The sequence below is a fragment of the Ranitomeya imitator genome, chromosome 1 (assembly GCF_032444005.1).
Source record: "Ranitomeya imitator isolate aRanImi1 chromosome 1, aRanImi1.pri, whole genome shotgun sequence".
Taxonomy (NCBI): domain Eukaryota; kingdom Metazoa; phylum Chordata; class Amphibia; order Anura; family Dendrobatidae; genus Ranitomeya; species Ranitomeya imitator.
Window position 1 is genome coordinate 375,706,046 of NC_091282.1, and position 23,630 is coordinate 375,729,675.

Here is a 23,630-nt window from a genome sequence, read left to right on the forward strand (position 1 = left end):
TCGTGTTTGGAGACCCCCTGATGTACCTAAACAGTGGAAACCCCCCAATTCTAGCTCCAACCCAACTCCAACACACTCCTAACCCTAATCCCAACCCGATCCATAATCCTAATCACTAACCCTAACGATAATCCCAACCCTTACCCCGAAACAACCCTAATGTCAACCCCAACCATAACCCTAATCAAAACCCTAAATCCAAATCAAACCTAACCCTAATCCCAATACACCCCTAATCACAACCCTAACCTTAACCCTAATCCCAAACCTAACCCTAATCCCAAGCGTAACCCTAATGCCAACCCTAACCCTAATACCAACCCTAATCCAAACCCTAACCCTAATCCCAACTCTAACCCTAACTTTAGCCCCAACCCTAACCCTAGCCCTAAGGCTACTTTCACACTTGCGTCGTTTGGCATCCGTCGCAATTCGTCATTTTGGACAAGAAACGGATCCTGCAAATGTGCCCGCAGGATGCATTTTTTGCCCATAGACTTGTATTGCCGACGGATCGTGACGGATGTCCACACGTCGCGTCCGTAGTGCACTGGATCAGTGTTTTGGTGGACCGTCAGCACAAAAAAACGTTCAATGTAACTTTTTTTGTAAGTCGCATCCGCCGTTTCTGACCGCGCATGCGTGGCCGTAACTCCGCCCCCTCCTCCCCAGGACATAGATTGGGCAGCGGATGCGTTGAAAAACTACATACGCTGCCCACGTTGTGCACAATTTTCACAACGTGCGTCGGTATGTTGGGCCGATGCATTGCGACGGCCCCGTACCGACGTAAGTGTGAAAGAAGCCTAACCCTAAATTTAGCGCCAACCCTAACTCTAAATTTAGCCCCAACCCTAACCCTAAATTTAGCCCTAACCCTAACCCTACCCCTAGCCCTAACCCTAGCCCTACCCCTAGCCCTAACCCTACCCCTAACCCTAGCCCTAAACCTAACCCTAGCCCTAACCCTACCCCTAACCCTAACCCTAGCCCTAACCCTACCCCTAACCCTACCCCTAACCCTACCCCTAACCCTACCCCTAACCCTAACCCTAATTTTAGCCCCAACTGCTCTTCTCCTGCCGGCCGGCAGATGGAGACAGATGGCGGGCGCACTGCACATGCGCCCGCCATTTTCTTTTGCCCAGAAGATGCCGGCGGCCAGGAGGAGCAGCAGGAGGATCCAGGGACACAGGTGAGTATGATAGGGTCCCCGAATCCTCCTATTTCTCTGTCCTCTGATGTGCGATCACATCAGAGGACAGAGAATTACACTTAGCTTTTTTTTTTTGCGGTCGCCGGTAAACAGTTAATTACCGGCGATCGCAAAACAGGGGTCGCTAAAACCGACCCCGATCATGCTCTTTGGGGTCTCGGCTACCCCCGGCAGCTGAGACCCCAAAGGTCCTCGCGGGGCCGCCCGGCGGGCGCACTGCACATGCGCCCACCATTTTCAAGATGGCGGCGCCCACTGGGAGCCACGAGGAGCATCGGGGGAGATAGGTAAGTATTTGGGGGCTACCTGGGACCCCTTTGCTCTATCCTCCGATGTGCGATCACATCGGAGGATAGAGAAATTAAAAATAGATTGCGTTTTTTTTTTTTGCGATCGCCGGTAAACGGTTAATTACCGGCGATCGCAAATGCGGGGTGGGTTAAAAAACCCCCGAATCATGTTCTCTGGGGTCTCGGCTACCCCCAGCAGCCGAGACCCCGGAGAAAATCCGACTCTGGGGGGCGCTATTTACTTTTTCCACAGCGCCGTTAATTAACGGCGCTGTGGTTTAACCCCTTAGCGACCGCCGATACGCCTTTTAACGGCGGCCGCTAAGGGTACTTAAACCACAGCGCCGTTAATTAACGGCGCTGTGGAAAAAGTGTATAGCGCCCCCCACAGGCCGATTTTCTCCGGGGTCTCGGCTGCCGAGGGTAGCCGAGACCCCAGAGAACATGATTCGGGGGGTTTTTAACCCTCCCCGCATTTGCGATCGCCGGTAATTAACCGTTTACCGGCGATCGCAAAAAAAAAAAAAAAAAAAAAAAGCGATCTCTTTTTAATTTCTCTGTCCTCCGATGTGATCGCACATCGGAGGACAGAGAAAAGGGGTCCCAGGTGGCCCCCCAATACTCACCTAGCTCCCCCGATGCTCCTCGTGTCTCCCGGTGGGCGCCGCCATCTTCAAAATGGCGGGCGCATGCGCAGTGCGCCCGCCGGCCGGCACCGGGAGAATCTTTGGGGTCTCGGCTGCCTGGGGTAGCCGAGACCCCAAAGAGCATGATCGGGGGTCGGTTTTAGCGACCCCTGTTTTGCGATCGCCGGTAATTAACTGTTTACCGGCGACCGCAAAAAAAAAAAAAAAGTAAAGTGTAATTCTCTGTCCTCTGATGTGATCGCACATCAGAGGACAGAGAAATAGGGGGATTCGGGGACCCTAGCATACTCACCTAGGTCCCTGGATCCTCTTGCTGCTCCTCCTGGCCGCCGGCAGAAGAACATGGCGGACGCATGCCCAGTGCGCCCGCCATCTGTCTCCATCTGCCGGCCGGCAGGAGAACAGCGGTTAGGGCTAAAATTAGGGTTAGGGTTAGGGGTAGGGTTAGGGGTAGGGTTAGGGGTAGGGTTAGGGGTAGGGTTAGGGGTAGGGTAGGGGTAGGGTTAGGGTTAGGGCTAGGGTTAGGTTAGGGGTAGGGTTAGGGGTAGGGTTAGGGTTAGGGGTAGGGTTAGGGTTAGGGGTAGGGTTAGGGTAGGGGTAGGGTTACGGCTAGGGTTAGGTTAGGGGTAGGGTTAGGTTAGGGTTAGGGTTAGGGTTAGGGTTAGGTTAGGGGTAGGGTTAGGGGTAGGGTTAGGGGTAGGGCTAGGGTTAGGTTAGGGGTAGGGTTACGGCTAGGGTTAAGTTAGGGGTAGGGTTAGGTTAGGGTTAGGGGTAGGGTTACGGCTAGGGTTAGGTTAGGGGTAGGGTTAGGTTAGGGGTAGGGTTAGGTTAGGGGTAGGGTTGGGGCTAAATTTAGGGTTAGGGTTGGGGCTAAATTTAGGGTTAGGGTTGGGGCTAAATTTAGGGTTAGGCTTCTTTCACACTTACGTCGGTACGGGGCCGTCGCAATGCGTCGGCCCGACATACCGACGCACGTTGTGAAAATTGTGCACAACGTGGGCAGCAGCTGTAGTTTTTCAACGCATCCGCTGCCCAATCTATGTCCTGGGGAGGAGGGGGCGGAGTTACGGCCACGCATGCGCGGTCAGAAATGGCGGATGCGACGTACAAAAAAACGTTTCATTGAACGTTTTTTTGTGCCGACGCTCCGCCAAAACACAACTGATCCAGTGCACGACGGACGCGACGTGTGGCCATCCGTCACGATCCGTCGGCAATACTATGGGCAAAAAACGCATCCTGCGGGCACATTTGCAGGATCCGTTTCTTGTCCAAAACGACGGATTGCGACGGAATGCCAAACAACGCAAGTGTGAAAGTAGCCTTAGGGCTAGGGTTAGGGTTGGGGCTAAAGTTAGGGCTAGGGTTGGGGCTAAAGTTAGGGTTAGAGCTGGGATTAGGTTTAGGGTTTGGATTAGGGTTGGTATTAGGGTTAGGGTTGGCATTAGGGTTACGCTTGGGATTAGGGTTAGGTTTGGGATTAGGGTTAAGGTTAGGGTTGTGATTAGGGGTGTATTGGGATTAGGGTTAGGTTTGAGGTTAGGGTTGAGATTAGGATTAGGGGTGTGTTGGATTTAGGGTTTTGATTAGGGTTATGGTTAGGGTTGACATTAGGGTTGTTTTGGGGTAAGGGTTGTGATTATGGTTAGGGTTAGTGATTAGGATTATGGATCAGGTTGGGATTAGGGTTAGGGGTTGGAGCTAGAATTGGGGGGTTTCCACTGTTTAGGTACATCAGGGGGTCTCCAAACACGACAGCCAATTTTGCGCTCAAAAAGTCAAATGGTGCTCCCTCCCTTCTGAGCTCTGCCGTGCGCCCAAACAGTGGGTTACCCCCACATATGGGGCATCAGCGTACTCGGGATAAATTGGACAACAACTTCTGGGGTCCAATTTCTCTTGTTACCCTTGTGAAAATAAAAACTTGGGGGCTACAAAATCTTTTTTGTGAAAAAAAAAAATATTTTTTATTTTCACGACTCTGCATTCTAAACTTCTGTGAAGCACTTGGGCATTCAAAGTTCTCACCACACATCTAGATAAGTTCCTTGGGGGGTCTAGTTTCCAAAATGGGGTCACTTGTGGGGGGTTACTACAGTTTAGGTATATCAGGGGCTCTGCAATCGCAACATAATGCCCACAGACCATTCTATCAAAGTCTGCATTCCAAAAAGGCGCTCCTTCCCTTCCGAGCTCTGCCGTGCGCCCAAACAGTGGTTTACCCCCACATATGGCACATCAGCGTACTCGGGATAAATTGGACAACAACTATTGCAGTCCAATTTCTCCTGTTACCCTTGTGAAAATAAAAACTTGGGGGCTACAAAATCTTTTTTGTGAAAAAAAAAATATTTTTTATTTTCATGACTCTGCATTCTAAACTTCTGTGAAGCACTTGGGCATTCAAAGTTCTCACCACACATCTAGATAAGTTCCTTGGGGGGTCTAGTTTCCAAAATGGGGTCACTTGTGGAGGGTTTCTACTGGTTAGGTACATCAGGGGCTCTGCAAATGCAACATAATACCCGCAGACCATTCTATCAAAGTCTGCATTCCAAAACGGCGCTCCTTCCTTCCGAGCTCTGCCGTGCGCCCAAACAGTGGTTTACCCCCACATATGGGGTACCAGCATACTCAAGACAAATTGGACAACAGCTTTTGGGGTCCAATTTCTCTTGTTACCCTTGTAAAAATAAAAACTTGGGGGCTACAATATCTTTTTTGTGGAAAAAAAAATATTTTTTATTTTCACGGCTCTGCATTATAAACTTCTGTGAAGCACTTGGGCATTCAAGGTTCTCACCACACATCTAGATAAGTTCCATGGGGGGTCTAGTTTCCAAAATGGGGTCACTTGTGGGGGATATCTACTGTTTAGGCACATCAGGGGCTCTCCAAACGCGACATGGCGTCCAATCTCAATTCCAGCCAATTCTACATTGAAAAAGTAAAACGGCGCTCCTTCACTTCCAAGCTCTGCGGTGCGCCCAAACAGTGGTTTACCCTCACATATGGGGTATCGACGTATTCAGGAGAAATCGCACAACAACTTTTGTGGTCTAATTTCTCCTGTTACCCTTGTGAAAATAAGAATTTGTGGGCAAAAAGATCATTTTTGTGTAAACAAAAGCGATTTTTTTATTTTCACGGCTCTACGTTATAAACTTCTGTCAATGGTGGCGCACTCACTATTCTAATATTGGTGCCACAAGGAAAAAAAGAGTCTAATATGAAGAAAGATATCCTTCGGCACTCAAAGTCAATTAATCAATAAATTCTTTGAAAGGGAAAAAATTTTGTTCTTTAATTCATATATCTTCAACACTCAGCCGATATACAGGAAAATAGACATCAAATATTCATTCCAACGTTTCGGCAATTTCTTGCCTTTCTCAAGGAAGTCTTTGTATCGGGAATAATAGTCAAGGAATATACCGAGCCGTCCGGCTCACACTAATAATGACACTTTAGCTGTATCCGCCATCGGCGTGTTGTCTACTGGAGGCAGGAGGAAGTGTGCCTCCAGTAGACAACACGCCGATGGCGGATACAGCTAAAGTGTCATTATTAGTGTGAGCCGGACGGCTCGGTATATTCCTTGACTATTATTCCCGATACAAAGACTTCCTTGAGAAAGGCAAGAAATTGCCGAAACGTTGGAATGAATATTTGATGTCTATTTTCCTGTATATCGGCTGAGTGTTGAAGATATATGAATTAAAGAACAAAATTTTTTCCCTTTCAAAGAATTTATTGATTAATTGACTTTGAGTGCCGAAGGATATCTTTCTTCATAATAAACTTCTGTGAAGCACTTGGGGGTTCAAAGTGCTCGCCACACATCTAGATAAGTTCCTTAAGGGGTCTAGTTTCCAAAATGGTGTCACTTGTGGGGGGTTTCCACTGTTTAGGCACATCAGGGGCTCTCTAAACGTGAAATGGCGTCCGATCTCAATTCCAGCCAATTCTGCATTGAAAAAGTCAAACGGCGCTCCTTCACTTCTAAGTTCTGCGGTGCGCCCTAACAGTGGTTTACCCCCACATATGGGGTATTGGCGTATTCAGGAGAAATTGCATAACAAAATTTATGGTTACATTTCTGTTTTTACACTTGTGAAAATAAAAAAATGGTTCTGAATTAAGATGTTTGCAAAAAAAAGTTAAATGTTCATTTTTTCCTTCCACATTGTTTCAGTTCCTGTGAAGCACGTAAAGGGTTAATAAACTTCTTGAATGTGGTTTTGAGAACCTTGAGGGGTGTAGTTTTTAGAATGGTGTCACACTTCATTATTTTCTATCATATAGACCCCTCAAAATGACTTCAAATGTGATGTGGTCCCTAAAAAAAAATGGTGTTGTAAAAATGAGAAATTGCTGGTCAACTTTTAACCCTTATAACTCCCTAACAAAAAAAAATTTTGTTTCCAAAATTGTGCTGATGTAAAGTAGACATGTGGGAAATGTTATTTATTAACTATTTTTCGTGACATATCTCTCTGATTTAAGGGCATAAAAATACAAAGTTTGAAAATTGCAAAATGTTAAAAATTTTCGCCATATTTCCGTTTTTTTCATAAATAATCGCAAGTAATATCGAAGAAATGTTACCACTAACATGAAGTACAATATGTCACGAAAAAACAATCTCAGAATCAGCGGGATCCGTTGAAGCGTTCCAGAGTTATAACCTCATAAAGTGACAGTGGTCAGAATTGCAAAAATTGGCTCGGTCATTAAGTACCAAATTGGCTCTGTCACTAAGGGGTTAAGTACCCTTAGCGGCCGCCGTTAAAAGGCGTATCGGCGGTCGCTAAGGGGTTAAAGGGCTCAACAATCCTAGGAAAATATTTTCCATATGGAGAAAACTTAAAAACTCTAAAACAGACATAATATGTGTCCAAGAGACCAAATTTAAAAATGGAGACCACCCAAAATTTGAACACAAAAATTTCCCACGTATATACCAATCTAACAATTCATAAAGGAAAGCGGGGGTAATGACAATAATAAAAAAGTCGATCCCATTTGAATTTATTGAAGAAGTCAAGGACAATAACGGCAGACACCACATCTTAATTTGCCGTATTAACAACATAACCTGCACAATCGCCAACATCTATGCTCCTAATAAAAAACAAAAAACATTTCTAAATAAATTCATTAAAAAATTCGACCAAAACAAAAAAGGTATACCCATTATACTGGGAGACTTTAACTCCACCTCAGACCACCTCCTTGACTCTTCTTCCATAAAGAGACCACAAACAGGAGATCTCAACCCTTGGCTGTTCCAGAATGAGCTCTACGATACATTTCGATGTATCAACGCCTCTTCCATTGAATACTCATTCTCAGAGACTCATCAATCAGCGTCCAGAATAGACCTAATTATCGCCGACGTCTTTACTTTGGCGGGGTTTACAAAAATTTATATAAAAGACAGAACAATTTCAGATCATTCCCCGGTGGTTGGAGAGCTCGTTCTGGGACCCCCAATAAACAACAAAACTCTGTGGAAATGTAACTCTAATATAATCAACAACACCATACAAAAATCCTCAATAGAATCCTCGATTAAACTGTACTTTAACCTTCATGACCCAGCCTATTTTGACCTTAAAGACCTTGCCGTTTTTTGCAATTCTGACCAGTGCCCCTTTATGAGGTAATAACTCAGGAACGCTTCAACGGATCCTAGCGGTTCTGAGATTGTTTTTTCGTAACATATTGGGCTTCATGTTAGTGGTAAATTTAGGTCAATAAATTCTGCGTTTGTGATAAAAACGGAAATTTGGCGAAAATTTTGAAAATTTTGCAATTTTCACATTTTGAATTTTTATTCTGTTAAACCAGAGAGTTATGTGACACAAAATAGTTAATAAATAACATTTCCCACATGTCTGCTTTACATCAGCACAATTTTGGAAACAACATTTTTTTTTTTGCTAGGAAGTTATAAGGGTTAAAATTTGACCAGCGATTTCTCATTTTTACAACGAAATTTACAAAACTATTTTTTTAGGGACCACCTCACATTTGAAGTCAGTTTGAGGGGTCTTTATGGCTGAAAATACCCAAAAGTGACACCATTCTAAAAACTGCACCCCCTCAAGGTGCACAAAACCACATTCAAGAAGTTTATTAACCCTTCAGGTGCTTCACAGCAGCAGAAGCAACATAGAAGGAAAAAATGAACATTGAACTTTTTAGTCACAAAAATGATTTTTCAGCAACAATTTTTTTATTTTCCCAATGGTAAAATGAGAAACTGAACCACGAAAGTTGTTGTCCAATTTGTCCTGAGTACTCTGATACCTCATATGTGGGGGTAAACCACTGTTTGGGCGCACGGGAGGGCTTGGAAGGGAAGGAGCGCCATTTGACTTTTTGAATGAAAAATCGGCTCCACTCTTTAGTGGACACCATGTCGCGTTTGGAGAGCCCCCGTGTACCTAAAAATTGGAGCTCCCCCACAAGTGACCCCATTTTGGAAACTAGACGCCCCAAAGAACTTACCTAGATTCATAGTGAGCACTTTGAACCCCCAGGTGCTTCACAAATTGATCCGTAAAAATGAAAAAGTACTTTTTTTTCACAAAAAAATTCTTTTAGCCTCAATTTTTTCATTTTCACATGGGCAATAGGATAAAATGGATCCTAAAATTTGTTGGGCAATGTCTCCTGAGTACACCGATACCTCACATGTGGGGGTAAACCACTGTTTGGGCACATGGTAAGGCTTGGAAGGGAAGGCGCGCCATTTGACTTTTTGAATGAAAAATTATCTCCATCGTTAGCGGACACCATGTCGCGTTTGGAGAGCCCCTGTGTGCCTAAACATTGGAGCTCCCCCACAAGTGACCCCATTTTGGAAACTAGACCCCCCAAGGAACTTATCTAGATGCCTAGTGAGCACTTTAAACCCTCAGGTGCTTCACAAATTGATCTGTAAAAATGAAAAAGTACTTTTTTTTTCACAAAAAATTTATTTTCGCCTCAATTTTTTAATTTTTACATGGGCAATAGGATTAAATGGATCCTAAAATTTGTTGGGCAATTTCTCCTGAGTACGCCGATACCTCATATGTGGGGGTAAACCACTGTTTGGGCACACGGCGGGGCTCGGAAGGGAAGGCGTGCCATTTGACTTTTTGATTGGAAAATTAGCTCCAATCATTAGCGGACACCATGTCACGTTTGGAGAGCCCCTGTGTGCCTAAACATTGGAGATCCCCCAGAAATGACCCCATTTTGGAAACTATTCCACCAAAGGAACTAATCTAGATGTGTGGTGAGGACTTTGAACCCCCAAGTGCTTCACAGAAGTTTATAACGCAGAGCCATGAAAATAAAAAAAAAAATTATTTTCTCAAAAATGATCTTTTAGCCTGCAATTTTTTATTTTCCCAAGGGTGACAGGAGAAATTTGACCCCAAAAGTTGTCCAGTTTCTCCTGAGTACGCTGATACCCCATATGTGGGGGTAAACTACTGTTTAGGCACATGCCAGGGCTCGGAAGTAAAGTAGTGACGTTTTGAAATGCAGACTTTGATGGAATGCTCTGCGGGTGTCACGTTGCGTTTGCAGAGCCCCTGGTGTGCCTAAACAGTAGAAACCCCCCACAAGTGACCCCATTTTGGATACTAGACCCCCGAAGGAACTTAGCTAGATATGTGGTGAGCACTTTGAACCCCCAAGTGCTTCACAGACGTTTACAATGCAGAGCCGTGAAAATAAAAAATTATTTTTCTTTCCTCAAAAATGATGTTTTAGCAAGCAATTTTTTTATTTTCACAAGGGTAACAGGAGAAATTGGACCCCAGTAATTGTTGCGCAGTTTGTGCTGAGTATGCTGGTACCCCATATGTGGGGGTAAACCACTGTTTGGGCGCACGTCGGGGCTCGGAAGTGAGGGAACACCATTTGACTTTTTGAATACAAGATTGGCTGGAATCAATGGTGGCGCCATGTTGCGTTTGGAGACCCCTGATGTGTCTAAACAGTGGAAACCCCTCAATTCTACCTCCAACACTAACCCCCCCACACCCCTAACCCTAATCTTAACTGTAGCCATATCACAACCCTAACCACAACCCTAACCCTAAGGCTATGTGCCCACGTTGCGGATTCGTGTGAGATTTTTCAGCATCATTTTTGAAAAATACGCGGGTAAAACGCACTGCGTTTTACCTGCGGATTTACCGCGGATTTCCAGTGTTTTTTGTGCGGATTTCACCTGTGGATTCCTATTGAGGAACAGGTGTAAAACGCTGCGGAATCCGCACAAAGAATTGACATGCTGGGGAAAATACAACGCAGCGTTTCCGCGCGGTATTTTCCGCACCATGGGCACAGCGGATTTGGTTTTCCATAGGTTTACATGGTACTGTAAACCTGATGGAACACTGCTGCGAATCCGCCAATCCGCTGCGGATTCGCAGCCAAATCCGTGTGCACATAGACTAATTCTAAAGGTATGTGCACACGCTGCGGAAAATGCAGCAGCAGTTTCCCATGAGTTTACAGTTCAATGTAAACCTATGGGAAACAAAAATCGCTGTACACATGCTGCAGAAAAACTGCACGGAAACGCAGCGGTTTACATTCCGCAGCATGTCACTTCTTTCTGCGGATTCCGCAGCGGTTTTACAACTGCTCCAATAGAAAATCGCAGTTGTAAAACTGCAGTGAAATGTGCAGAAAAACTGTGGTAAATCCGCCATAAATCCGCAGCGGTTTAGCACTGCGGATTTATGAAATCCGCAGAGGAAAAATCCGCAGAGGACCAGAATACGTGTGCACATACCCTAACCCTAACCTTAGTGGGAAAAAAAAAAATTCTTTATTTTTTTATTGTCCCTACCTATGGGGGTGACAAAGGGGGGGGGGTCATTTACTATTTTTTTTATTTTGATCACTGTGATAGGTTATATCTCAGTGATCAAAATGCACTTTGGAACGAATCTGCCGGCCGGCAGATTCGGCGGGCGCAATGCGCATGCGCCCGCCATTTTGGAAGATGGAGGCGTCCAGGGAGAAGACGGACGGACCCCGGGAGGAACGGTAAGTATGATGGGGTGGGGGGGAGCACGGGGGGGATCGGAGCATGGGGGGGTGGATCGGAGCGCGGGGGGTGGATTGGGCATGGGGGGGGTGGATCGGAGCACGGGGGGTGGATCGGAGCACGGGGGGAGTGGATCAGAGTGCAGGGGGTTGGATCAGAGCACGGGGGGTTGATTGGAGCACGGGGGGAGCGGATAATAGCATGGGGGGAGCGGAGCACAGGACGGAGGGGAGCCGGAGCAGTGTACCGGACAGATCGGTGGCTTGGGGGGGCGATCGGTGGGGTGGGGGCACATTAGTGTTTTCAGCCATGGCCGATGATATTGCAGCATCGGCCATGGCTGGATTGTAATATTTCACCAGTTTTAATAGGTGAAATATTACAAATCGCTCTGATTGGCAGTTTCACTTTCAACAGCCAATCAGAGCGATCGTAGCCACAAGGGGGTGAAGCCACCCCCCCTGGGCTAAACTACCACTCCCCCTGTCCCTGCAGATCGGGTGAAATGGGAGTTAACCCTTTCACCCGATTTGCAGGGACGCGATCTTTCCATGACGCCACATAGGCGTCATGGGTCGGATTGGCACCGACTTTCATGACGCCTACGTGGCGTCAAAGGTCGGGAAGGGGTTAATGTGACATAAAATATGCAAATAACATGCCTCCTTTGGCAGATTTAACAGCCCACAGCCCCAGGGAGGTATGATAAGTTAATGGAGCCACAAGTGTGGACTCTGAGTCCGGGTATGTTAAGCGGGGTACAGCCGGAGTATTAATGGCACCTCAGTGTGGTCGAGCGTACCTGAGTTGACTGGAAGGCAGGAAAACGTGAAGGAAACCGATATTCCTCTGGTAGCAGGGGGGGGGTGGGAAATCACTGCAAGGCCTCACCGCAGCGTTGATGTTCGTTGTCCGGAGTGTCCTCGCTGCTGGTGGTCCTGCTGGTGGTCCGGAGGGGAATCCTGATCTTGTATTCGGGTGCAGTGATGGCGTTCACTTCCAGTACAGCGTTGTGTTACTAAACCAATCGGCAGTTTTGTGCCGCGCTATTTAAGCAATTTTATATGTTTGGCCATCTCTTACCACTATTCGGCTCTTACTCTGGCGATGTATGCCGGGTTTTGGTGGTCTTAGTCTGAGCGTTCATCTCGCTCTGTGGTTGCCTGGCAGCGGCAACATCCTGTATCATTGCGCAAGACAGGAAGTTTTGGTATCGCTCCTGGAATCAGGCGTCCCACGTGGAGTCTGGTGTGCGCAATGGCGTCTGAGTAAGTGTTGCCTCCCCTGTGTATTTTGTATACCATCACGGCATGATTTATTTTCGTATCATGCATTATACAGAGTTTATCTGCAGCGTGTACTCGCTGCCTTCCGTAACAGTCTGCTATGCTAATGTGGATTAATTGTCTGCCCTATGGGAGGTCAGTAGATGTGTTTTTTTCACATCCTGGCTCCTTTAATAAGGCCCTTCTCTCGCCCCACTCTCTGCAGGACAGCATAGAGGGCGGCAGGACTTTATGTCCCTCTTCTTTAATATTTAGGCACTCCTTCTCTACAAGCAAGCATGTCCCTTTGGGGATAGACTATTTACAGCCCCATAGGGATTGATATAGGAACTGTCATCCCTTCGTATCCTGGATGTCTACCTGACAGGGGATTATCCGGTGCTCCGTTGCCCTCGTTGTGGAATTGGTGAGACCGTTCCTTATTTATATTTATTTAACAACAGCAAGCATTATCTACAATATATGCTATGACTGTCTTCCTTGGTCTTATGTGACTGATTGCAGGAGATTTGCTGTGTCCACATATGACACTGGTGGCACAGCTTTTTCATGTTCACTGCCTCAGCAATAAGGATTCTGGCTGTTGTTATTGCAGTCGAGTTCTATTTTATCCTATATAGGGCTCACTAGTCTCTATGGACCATTACGCTATATGGTAGAGACATAGCCCTCATTTTGGTTTATTTTTTCACTTGGGTGATGTGTGTTTTTTTAGGTTACTTTTTAGTATTAAAAGTTACGTTTTATTAGTCCTTTTTTGCTGTATTGGGATTATTATTTATTGTATTCATTAGACAGATTTTGCTTGGTTACCGTCCCTGTTCACCGCAGCGTCGATGTCAAGAGCTGCAGCCGTCTCCTTGTGTTCTCTGCAGTGGCGAAGGCTTCCGGGTCTGTGCTACGGGCAGGAGTGTGCTCCGAGGTTGAAGAAACTGTTGTTGATGGCGGCAATGGCTGTCCTCACATGCTTCTAGTAGGCCTCAGATTGCCATGAGGTAAATAAATCTTCCTGGGTGAAGGGCCAATTTTTGTTCTTTTTGGTCTAAAACAAGCCTGGGGGAAGGCTGTATCAATCACCCATATAAAATTGTGTGGATGGTTTGTAAAAGTAGGGATTAAAGTTGGATTGGAGGTTTTTACCTCAGGAGCTCCCTGATCGCACGTCTCACATAGCCAGAGACTGATGCCACGCCCCCTCTACAAGACAGCTTTGACCTCACAGACTGGGCGGTGGTGATATAAGAAAGGGGAGAGCATGATGATGTAAATGATACTGTCGGGAGAGTAACTGATTATATACATTTTTGTACTGATAATGTAGTGCCAATTAAAAAGATTCAATGTTATGCAAATAACAAGCCTTGGATTACAAAAGAATTGAAATACTAAACAAGAAAAAAATGGCAATTAAAATTAAGGATACAAAGAAACTGAAACTGATTAAAAAGGGACTTAAAGGGCAAAATTAAGAATGCCCGTGAGGTGTTCCGAATTAATTTAGAAAATAAATTGTCATACGACAATTTCATGGAGGTGTGGTTGGGCATGAAACAGATAACTGGGTTTAAGGCAAGGCCGGAGCGTGGGGAAGTGGATCTGCCCATGGCTAATGAAATGAACAAGTTTTGCAATAGATTCACCAACACATGCGCAGCGTCATCAGGAATGGGGGATGGAGCAGAGGAACGATCGGCAGCATTGACTTTGGAGGATAATCTGTCTGCTTTCACTGTCTCTCCAAGCGATGTGAAGAAACAGTTTAGTAAACTAGTCATTGGCAAAGCAGCTGGGCCTGATGGCCTCAGCCCATGTGTCCTTAGAGCGTGTGCAAACCAACTGTGTAATGGACTCCAGCTCCTGTGTAACAGGAGCCTACAATTACAGAGAGTACCAATGCTGTGGAAGACCATCTGCCTGACGCCGGTTCCCAAGATCACTTTTCCGACTTCCCTACACGACTATCGTCCAGTGGCCTTAACATCGCATGCTATGAAGTCGTTGGAGAGAACAGTACTTGCTTATATGTGCCCGAGGGTGAGGGCTTACACTGACCTCCTACAGTTTGCACACCAGCGGAGATTGGGGGTGGATTATGCAGTAGTGTCTCTGCTACATACAGTACATTCATTCTTGGACAATGATGGAACTTCAGTGCGCGCCATGTTCTTTGACTTCTCAAAAGCTTTCAATACCTTACAGCCGCCCTTACTACGAAATAAGTTGACTGATATGGCGGTAGATGAGGGGATGGTGAACTGGATAAACGACTACCTGACGGACAGGCCGCAGTTTGTAAGGATGTGGGAGGTGGTATCTGGCAGTGTATGGAGCAGTGTTGGAGCCCCTCAGGGTACAGTGCTGTTGTCCTTCCTCTTCACATTGTATACAGCTGACTTTCAGTATAAATCAGATCTATGTCACCTCCAAAAATTCTCAGATGACTCAGTGATTGTAGGAGGAGGAATATAGAAGGGTGGTTTCTGACTTTGTGGATTGTTGCCAAACTAACTGTCTAGAACTAAATGTGAAGAAAACCAAGGAGATGGTGGTGAGTTATAGAAGGAAAAGGATCACTATTGCTGGCCATGAGGTGGAGATGGTTGAGAGCTACAAATATTTGGGGGTTCACCTTGATGGCAAACTTGATTGGAGGTATCATACGGAAAAGGTTTATGTATCATACGGAAAAGGTTTACAAGAAGGGAATGAGCAGACTGTACTTTCTACGGAAGCTCAGGTCTTTCATTGTTGCAGTAAAATGCTCTAAATGTTTTACCAGTCCGTTGTGGCAAGCGCCATCTTTTTTGCTATCATTTGCTGGGGCAGTAGTGTGCGAGTAGCTGACACTAATAAGCTCAACAAACTTATTAAGAAGGCAAGCGCGGCTGTTGGCCTCCATCTTGACTCTTTTGAGGAGGTAGTGGAAGATAGGATTCAGATGAAGTATATTATAGGGCTATAATGAACAATAATACACACCCACTATACGAGCTGATTGAAGCAGAAGAGCACATTTAGCAGTCGTCTAATCCTACTTAGGTGCAAGGAGAAATTCAGGAAATCGTTTGTGCCTACTGCTATATAACAATTTCCTAAGGGTGAAAGACGACAATGACCTATGGCTGGTGCACTAATGGCAATGATCAGAGATTTAAGTACCTGCATTCACCCAAATTTGTTTGTTACGTAATGTGGTTACTCATGTGCAAGATCTGTATCTAGTAATTACTTTATGTAATTGCTGTTTGTAATGTTGTAATGCTTGAAATGCTGTTTTGTAACACTGCGGTAATACCATAATTTGCCTCGGGATCAATAAAGTGTATCGTATCGTATCAAAAACGGACATTTCCATGATTTATTTGCAGCCACTCAATCTTCAAAATCACATGGACAAGTGAACAGCACCATAGATTATAATTGTTGTGTGTTCTATCTGTGAAAAACATGGATCTGTGTCTCCATGGGAAAAACACGCTGACATGACCGTTTTTTACCATCAGCAGAGGCCGCAAAACGTCCCGCACATGTGCACATGGATAACACACATAGATGTCATCTGTGTGACACGCACCAGCGCCAGGGAAAAAGCGGTAAGTAAGCGCTGTTCCCTGGTGCCAGGTGGTGAAGATTGCTTTCATCATTCTCCCCTGCCCTGCCGGAGATCAGCGCAAGCAGGTAAGAATGATGAAAGTTACATTCAAGTGGGAACAATGACAGCATATGATGGCTGATGGGACTATTACTCCCATCAGCCTACACCTGCTGCCGCTAATAACAGTGAAAGCAGGTGGCGGCTGATGGGAATATTCCTCACCCGCAGCCTGCGTTATAAATAAATAAATGAAAAAAACGTTGTGGGTTCCCCTGTATTTTCTATAACCAGCCAGGCAAAACTGACAGCTGGGGGCTGCAACCCTCAGCTGTCAGTGTTAGGCCGCCGTCACACATGCGAGTTTTACGGACGTAAGAGCGCAGAATCTACGTCCGTAAAACTCGCAAAAAATACGGCACAATTATTCTCTATGCCCCTGCTCCTATTTGCCGTATTTTACTGATCAGTATTATACGGCTTTCTACGGCCGTATAAAATCGCAGCATGCTGCGTTTGTCACCGTACTGCGCAAGAAATACGCCAATGAAAGTCTATGGAAGCGTGAAAAATACGGATTACACACGGACAAGCAGTGTGACTTGCGAGAAATACGCAGCGCTGTTAGAGAGAAAAGCCGGTAATTCAGTGCGGTGTACAGTAAAATCACACTGACAGCTTACAGTAGAATAGGTAGAATAAATGTGTACACATAGAATAGGTATATATATATATATATATATATGTCAGTGAGACACATATATGTATATATATTAATATTTATTCCAGCGCTAGACAGCTTGAAAGCCGGTAATTCAATTACCGGCTTTTTCCTTCTCCTTCCTAAAACCCGACATGATTTGAGACATGGTTTACATACAGTAAACCATGTCTTCTCTCCATTTTTTTTGCAGATTCCACACTACTAATGTCAGTAGTGTGTATCTGCAAAATTTGGCCGTTCTAGCTCTTAAAATAAAGGGTTAAATGGCGGAAAAAATTGGCGTGGGCTCCCGCGCAATTTTCTCCGCCAGAGTAGTAAAGCCAGTGACTGAGGGCAGATATTAATAGCCTGGAGAGGGTCCACGGTTATTGGCCCCCCCCTGGCTAAAAATATCTGCCCCCAGCCACCCCAGAAAAGGCACATCTGGAAGATGCGCCTATTCTGGCACTTGGCCACTCTCTTCCCATTCCCGTGTAGCGGTGGGATATGGGGTAATGAAGGGTTAATGCCACCTTGCTATTGTAAGGTGACATTAAGCCTAATTAATAATGGAGAGGCGTCAATTATGACACCTATCCATTATTAATCCAATACTAGTAAAGGGTTAAATAAAACACAAACACATTTTTTAAAATTATTTTAATGAAATAAAAACAATGGTTGTTGCAGTATTTTATTCAACGCCCAATCCAGTCACTGAAGACCCTCGTTCTGTGAGTAAAAAAACATAATAAACCAACAATATACTTACCCTCCGCAGATCTGTAACGTCCAACGATGTAAATCCTTCTGAAGGGGTTAAAACATTTTGCAGCCAGGGAGCTTTCTAGGTAATTTCCCACGATCTATGAACAGCCAGCAGAGGGCGCCTCACCGCAAATGAAGCTAAATATAGATCATTGATCTATTTTTAGACTCATTCCCTGGGGTTTTGCAGCGAGGAGCAGCCTGCATTAGCACAGCTCCTTGCTGCAAAATGTTTTAACCCCTTCAGAAGGATTTACATCGTTGGACGTTACAGATCTGCGGAGGGTAAGTATATTGTTGGTTTATTATGTTTTTTTACTCACAGAACGAGGGTCTTCAGTGACTGGATTGGGCGTTGAATAAAATACTGCAACAACCATTGTTTTTATTTCATTAAAATAATTTTAAAAAATGTGTTTGTGTTTTATTTAACCCTTTACTAGTATTGGATTAATAATGGATAGGTGTCATAATTGACGCCTCTCCATTATTAATTAGGCTTAATGTCACCTTACAATAGCAAGGTGGCAGTAACCCTTCATTACCCCATATCCCACCGCTACACGGGAATGGGAAGAGAGTGGCCAAGTGCCAGAATAGGCGCATCTTCCAGATGTGCCTTTTCTGCGGTGGCTGGGGGCAGATATTTTTAGCCAGGGGGGGGCCAATAACCGTGGACCCTCTCCAGGCTATTAATATCTGCCCTCAGTCACTGGCTTTACTACTCTGGCGGAGAAAATTGCGCGGGAGCCCACGCCAATTTTTTCCGCCATTTAACCCTTTATTTTAAGAGCTAGAACGGCCAAATTTTGCAGATACACACTACTGACATTAGTAGTGTGGAATCTGCAAAAAAAATGGAGAGAAGACATGGTTTACTGTATGTAAACCATGTCTCAAATCATGTCGGGTTTTAGGAAGGAGAAGGAAAAAGCCGGTAATTGAATTACCGGCTTTCAAGCTGTCTAGCGCTGGAATAAATATTAATATATATACATATATGTGTCTCACTGACATATATATATATATATATATATACCTATTCTATGTGTACACATTTATTCTACCTATTCTACTGTAAGCTGTCAGTGTGATTTTACTGTACACCGCACTGAATTACCGGCTTTTCTCTCTAATATATGTGTCTACTGACATATATATATATATATATATATATATATATATATATATATATAGACAGTATATATATATTTTCTTTTCTTTTTGGGACACATGGATCACTTCTATAGCGGTATGTTGGTTTTGCTAGCCTGCGAGAAAACCACGCAGTACGGATGCCATACGGATTACATACGGAGGATGCCATGCGCAAAAAACGCTGACACACCCTGCCTACGGAGGAGCTACGGACCACTTTTTTCGGGACTTTTCAGCGTATTACGGCCGTAATATACGGACCGTATTGTTTTACGCTGTGTGTGACGCCGGCCTTAGCAAGGCTGGAAATCAAGAATAGAAGGGTCCCACATTGTTTTTTTTTAATTGTTCAAATAAATCATTTAAAAACGGCGTGGGGTCTCCCCCATTTTTGGCAACCAACCTTGCTAAAGCTAACAGCTGAGGGTCTGGTATTTTCAGGCTGGTAAGGGGCCATGGATATTGACCCCCACAGCCTAAAAATACCAGCCTGCAGCTGCCCAGATAAGTCACATCTATTAGATGCGCCAATTCTATTGTTTGCCCGATTCTTCCCACTTGCCCTGTAGTGGTGGCAAGTGGGGTTCATATTTGTGGGATTGATGTCACCTTTGTATTATCAGGTGATATCAAGCCCACGGCTTAGTAATAGAGAGGCGTCTATAAGACACCTATCCATTACTAATCATATAGTTAGCTGGTAAATAAAGGCACAGCCAGAATAAAGTATTTTAATAGAAATAAAACAAAGCACACTTTTCCATTTTTATTTAAAAATAAAAAACAGTTATACTCACCTAACGCCTAATTCCACTGAATCCCTCGTCTACTGTAATAAAACTAAAATAAAAAAACAACAATATCCCTCACCTGTCCATTGTTTTGTCCTACACTGTAATCTGTGTCTGGGGGATAAATAGTTTTCAACCTGCCAAGATGTGACTGTCCAGGCTGAGAACCAGTGCTGAATGAGCTTCTACGAGGTCAGCATCATTGACCGGCGGTGACATAGTGGTTACCACCAGTCAGTGAGGCTGCGTTCCTAGCAGGGCTGAACTGCAGTAACCTTAGCACTGTGGGAAAAAGTCAATGATGAGGTCATCGCAGTTCAGCTCAGTGAGTTCACAGCAGATCACGGTGTGAGCTTGATGTCACCTGACAATACAAAGGTGACATCAACTCCACAATTATGAACACCACTTGGCACCGCTAGATGGCAAGTGGGAAGAGCTGGGCAAAGCACCAAAATTGGCGCATCTAATAGATGTGACTTTTCTGGGCAGCTGCTGGCTACTATTTTGAAGCTGTCGGGGTCAACATCGATGGCCCCTTATGAGCCTGAGAATACCAGCCCCCCAGCTGTCAGCTTTAGCAAGGCTGGTTGTCACTGTTATTGTGAATGGTTAACCCCTTCAACCCCGGGCCATTTTCCGTTTTTTTATTTCAATTTTTTCTCCCCTTCTTTTCAGATCCATACATTTTTTATTTTTCTGTCAATACGCCCATGTGAGGGCTTGTTTTTTGCTGGCTGAGTTGTATTTTTGAACGACACCATTGGTTTTACCATATAGTGTACTGGAAAACAAATCCAAGTGCGGTCAAATTGCAAAAAAAGTGCAATTCCACAATGTTTTTTTTTTTTACCATGTTGACCAAATGCTAAAAAAAAAAATTGCATAATTTTCCGAGACCCGTAGCGTCTCCGTTTTTTGGGGATCTGGGGCTGGGTGAGGGCTTATTTTTTTGTGCACCGAGCTATTGTTTTTATTAATAACATTTTGGTGTGGATAAGATGTTTTTATCGCCCGTTATTGTATTTTAATGCAATATTACGGTAACCAAAAAAACGTAATTCTGGCGTTTTGATTTTTTTTCTCGTTACGTCATTTACCGATTGGATTAATTCATTTTAGCGTGGGAAAATATTCAGAAACTTTTCCACGCTACAGAATTCATATGAGTTCATGCCGCCAGGGGGCGCAGCTTTGGTGACGGCACCGCTAGTCACCGAAGCTCCGCCCCCTGCATTTCATTCATTCCCCAGTCGTTTACAGTCGGGAGTGGCTGCATTAGCAGTGCTCCCAGTTGTAAATGTAAATGCCCCCAGATATGGATTACTTCGTGGGACTTGACTGTACGGCGGACAGGTATGGGATATTGTTGCTTTTTTATTTGGGATTTTATTTACAGGAGAACGAGGGCTTCGCTTGGATTGAGCGTGCAATAAAGATATTAAAACCTGCATGTTTATTTCATTAAAATCTTTTTTTCTTAGTGTGTGTGTTTTATTAACTCTTTCACAACTGTGGGATTAGTAATGGATAGGTGTCTTATTGACACCTCTCGATTATTAAGCCGTCTTAATGTCACCTTACAATAACAAGGTGACATTAACCCCTTATTACCCCATATGCCAATGCCACAGGGCAGTGGGAAGAACTGGGCAAAGCTCCAGAATCTAATAGATGCGCCTTTTCTGGGCTGCTTTTTTAAGGCTGGGGGGGGGCCTATAGCCATGGCCCCTTACCAACCTGAGAATAGCAGCCCACACCTGTGAGTTTGGCCAGGTTGGTTGGAAAATATAGGAGGGGACTGTACATCGGGTTTTTTTTCAAGATTGCCTTGTGCAGGCTTGTACTACGGAGGACAGAGAATGAACTTCAATCCAATATTGCAGCCAGCATGCAGCCAGCGAGTAAGGAAAGGGTGAATCAAACACCCGAAAACCCCGCCCCTATGGCTGAAGATTGTTCCCTCCAAATTCAGGTGACAGAGTCCCTTTAATATTAGTGATATTGATGCTTCCACTTCTGTACATTGAAAGGGAAGTCTTAATTAGTAGAAAATATGTTTTTTATTATTTTTTTACTGTCTGAAACTGGGGTGCCTCTTATAAAAAAGTGAGTTCTATAGACCGAAAATTCAGTAAGTAGTGATAGGATGGGAATGGAGTGCAGGAGGAGAGTTTGGTCAACAGCCACTGATATCTGAGACAATTAAGCAGCAGATAGGAGACTTTCCTTTTAAGGCCAGCTTCACACTGGCGTACTGCATCCGATGCGAGATCATGGGATGCGATATGCTAATGACACTCGGCTCCTGCTCGCAGCAGAGCAGGAGCCGAGTGTCATGCGTCTGTGCTCCGATTCTCTCGCACAGGGAGGATCAGAGCACAGCTGCGGAGGAGGAAGAAATGAATTTCTCCTTCTCCTCCATTGCTGGGGTCCGCTTATAACGCACATCACTCGGATGATATCCGAGTGGTGTGCGCTGTCTCACTCGCACCCATAGGCTTATATGGGTGCGAGTGAGCCAAGAGTTTTCCTCGGTCCGAGACAATCGCAGCATGCTATTGTCTACAGCCTGACAAAACGTCAGCTGCTGAGAGCTGCCCCATAGCTTAACATTGGTCCGAGTGCAATGCGATATTTTTTATCTCATTGCACTCGGCCGTTTAAAACGCCAGTGTGACGCCGGCCTAAACAACAGAACAGGACTGCTGCAGCTGTACATTCCCATTCTGCTCCTGATGAGGAAGATGTATTGTTTAAGGGTATGTGCACACGTTGCAGATTCTCTGCGGATCCGCAATTGATTTACAGTACAATGTAAATCAATGAGGAAAAAAACAAAATGCTGTGCACACTTTGCAGAAAATCGGCTGTGGAAATGCTGCGGTTTAAAAGAAGTAGCATGTCACTTCTTTTTTGTGAATCTGCAGTGTTTTGGTACCCATTCCATTATAGAAAACCGCAGGGGTAAAAAACGCAGCAAATCCGCAAAGAATCCGCAGCAAAAACGCACAAAAAACACTGCGGAACCGCACAAAAAATGCGACAAATCCGCAGGTGCGTTTTCTGCCAGGAGAGGCAGAATCTGCACCAGAAATTACTAAGCCTAATCCAAAACGTGTGCACATAGCCTTAACTACACTCATTTATATTTACAGGTATTCTATAGATGCAGTAGTTGCATACATTGAGTTATCCAAGCTAAATGGGTTTGACGAATACAATTCTTAAATAGAGGCCCCATACATATTTGATGTTGTCCATTCCTGCCAAAATCATTGTGTTTTGCTGACATTAGCTTAATATGAATGAAGCCTTTGGATTAATTTATTAGAGCTGTGAGACATGGGAGGGGTCTGGAAATGTCACATACACATTAGTCTATAGTTGATTAAAATGGATAATTGAAACCTAAGCAGTTTGTCAGGTGAAATTATAACATATATTTGGAAATATGGAAAGATGTCGCTCATAATTAACCCCTTAACGACCAGGAGTATTTCAGTTTTTTCATTTCTGTTTTTTGCTCCCCTTCTTCCCAGAGCCATAACTTTTTTATTTTTCGGTCAATATGGCCATGTGCAGGACAAGTTGTACATTTGAAGACACCATTGGTTTTAACATATCCTGTGCTGGAAAATGAGAAAAAAATTCCAAGTGCGGTGAAATTGCAGAAAAAGTGCAATTCCACAGTTGTATTGTTTTTTTTTTAACATGTTCACTAAATGCTAAAACTTACCTGCCATTATGATTCTTCAGGTCATTATGAGTTCACAGACACTAAACATGTCTAGGTTCTTTTTTATTTAAGTGGTATAAAAAAGTCCAAAATTTGTTAAAAAAAAACAAAATGGCGCCATTTTCCAAAACCTGTAGTGTCTCCATTTTTCGAGATCTTGGGTTGCGTGAGGGCTTATTTTTTTGCGAGCCAAGCTGACGTATTTTATTGATATTATGTTGGTGTAGATAAGATTTTTTGATCGCCCATTATTGAATTTTATTGCAATGTAGTAGCAACCAAAAAAAATGGTATTCTTTTCTCGTTATGCCGTTTAGCGATCGGGTTAATTCTTTTTATATATTGATAGATCGGGCGATTCTGAAAACGGCGATAC

General features: G+C 44.4%; 1 long non-coding RNA gene across 1 annotated transcript in view; it reads right to left on the reverse strand.

The window, feature by feature from the left end:
- Positions 1–23,630, reverse strand: part of LOC138657810 (uncharacterized) — a 438,853-nt gene that overhangs the window by 29,173 nt on the left and 386,050 nt on the right. The window lies entirely within an intron of this gene.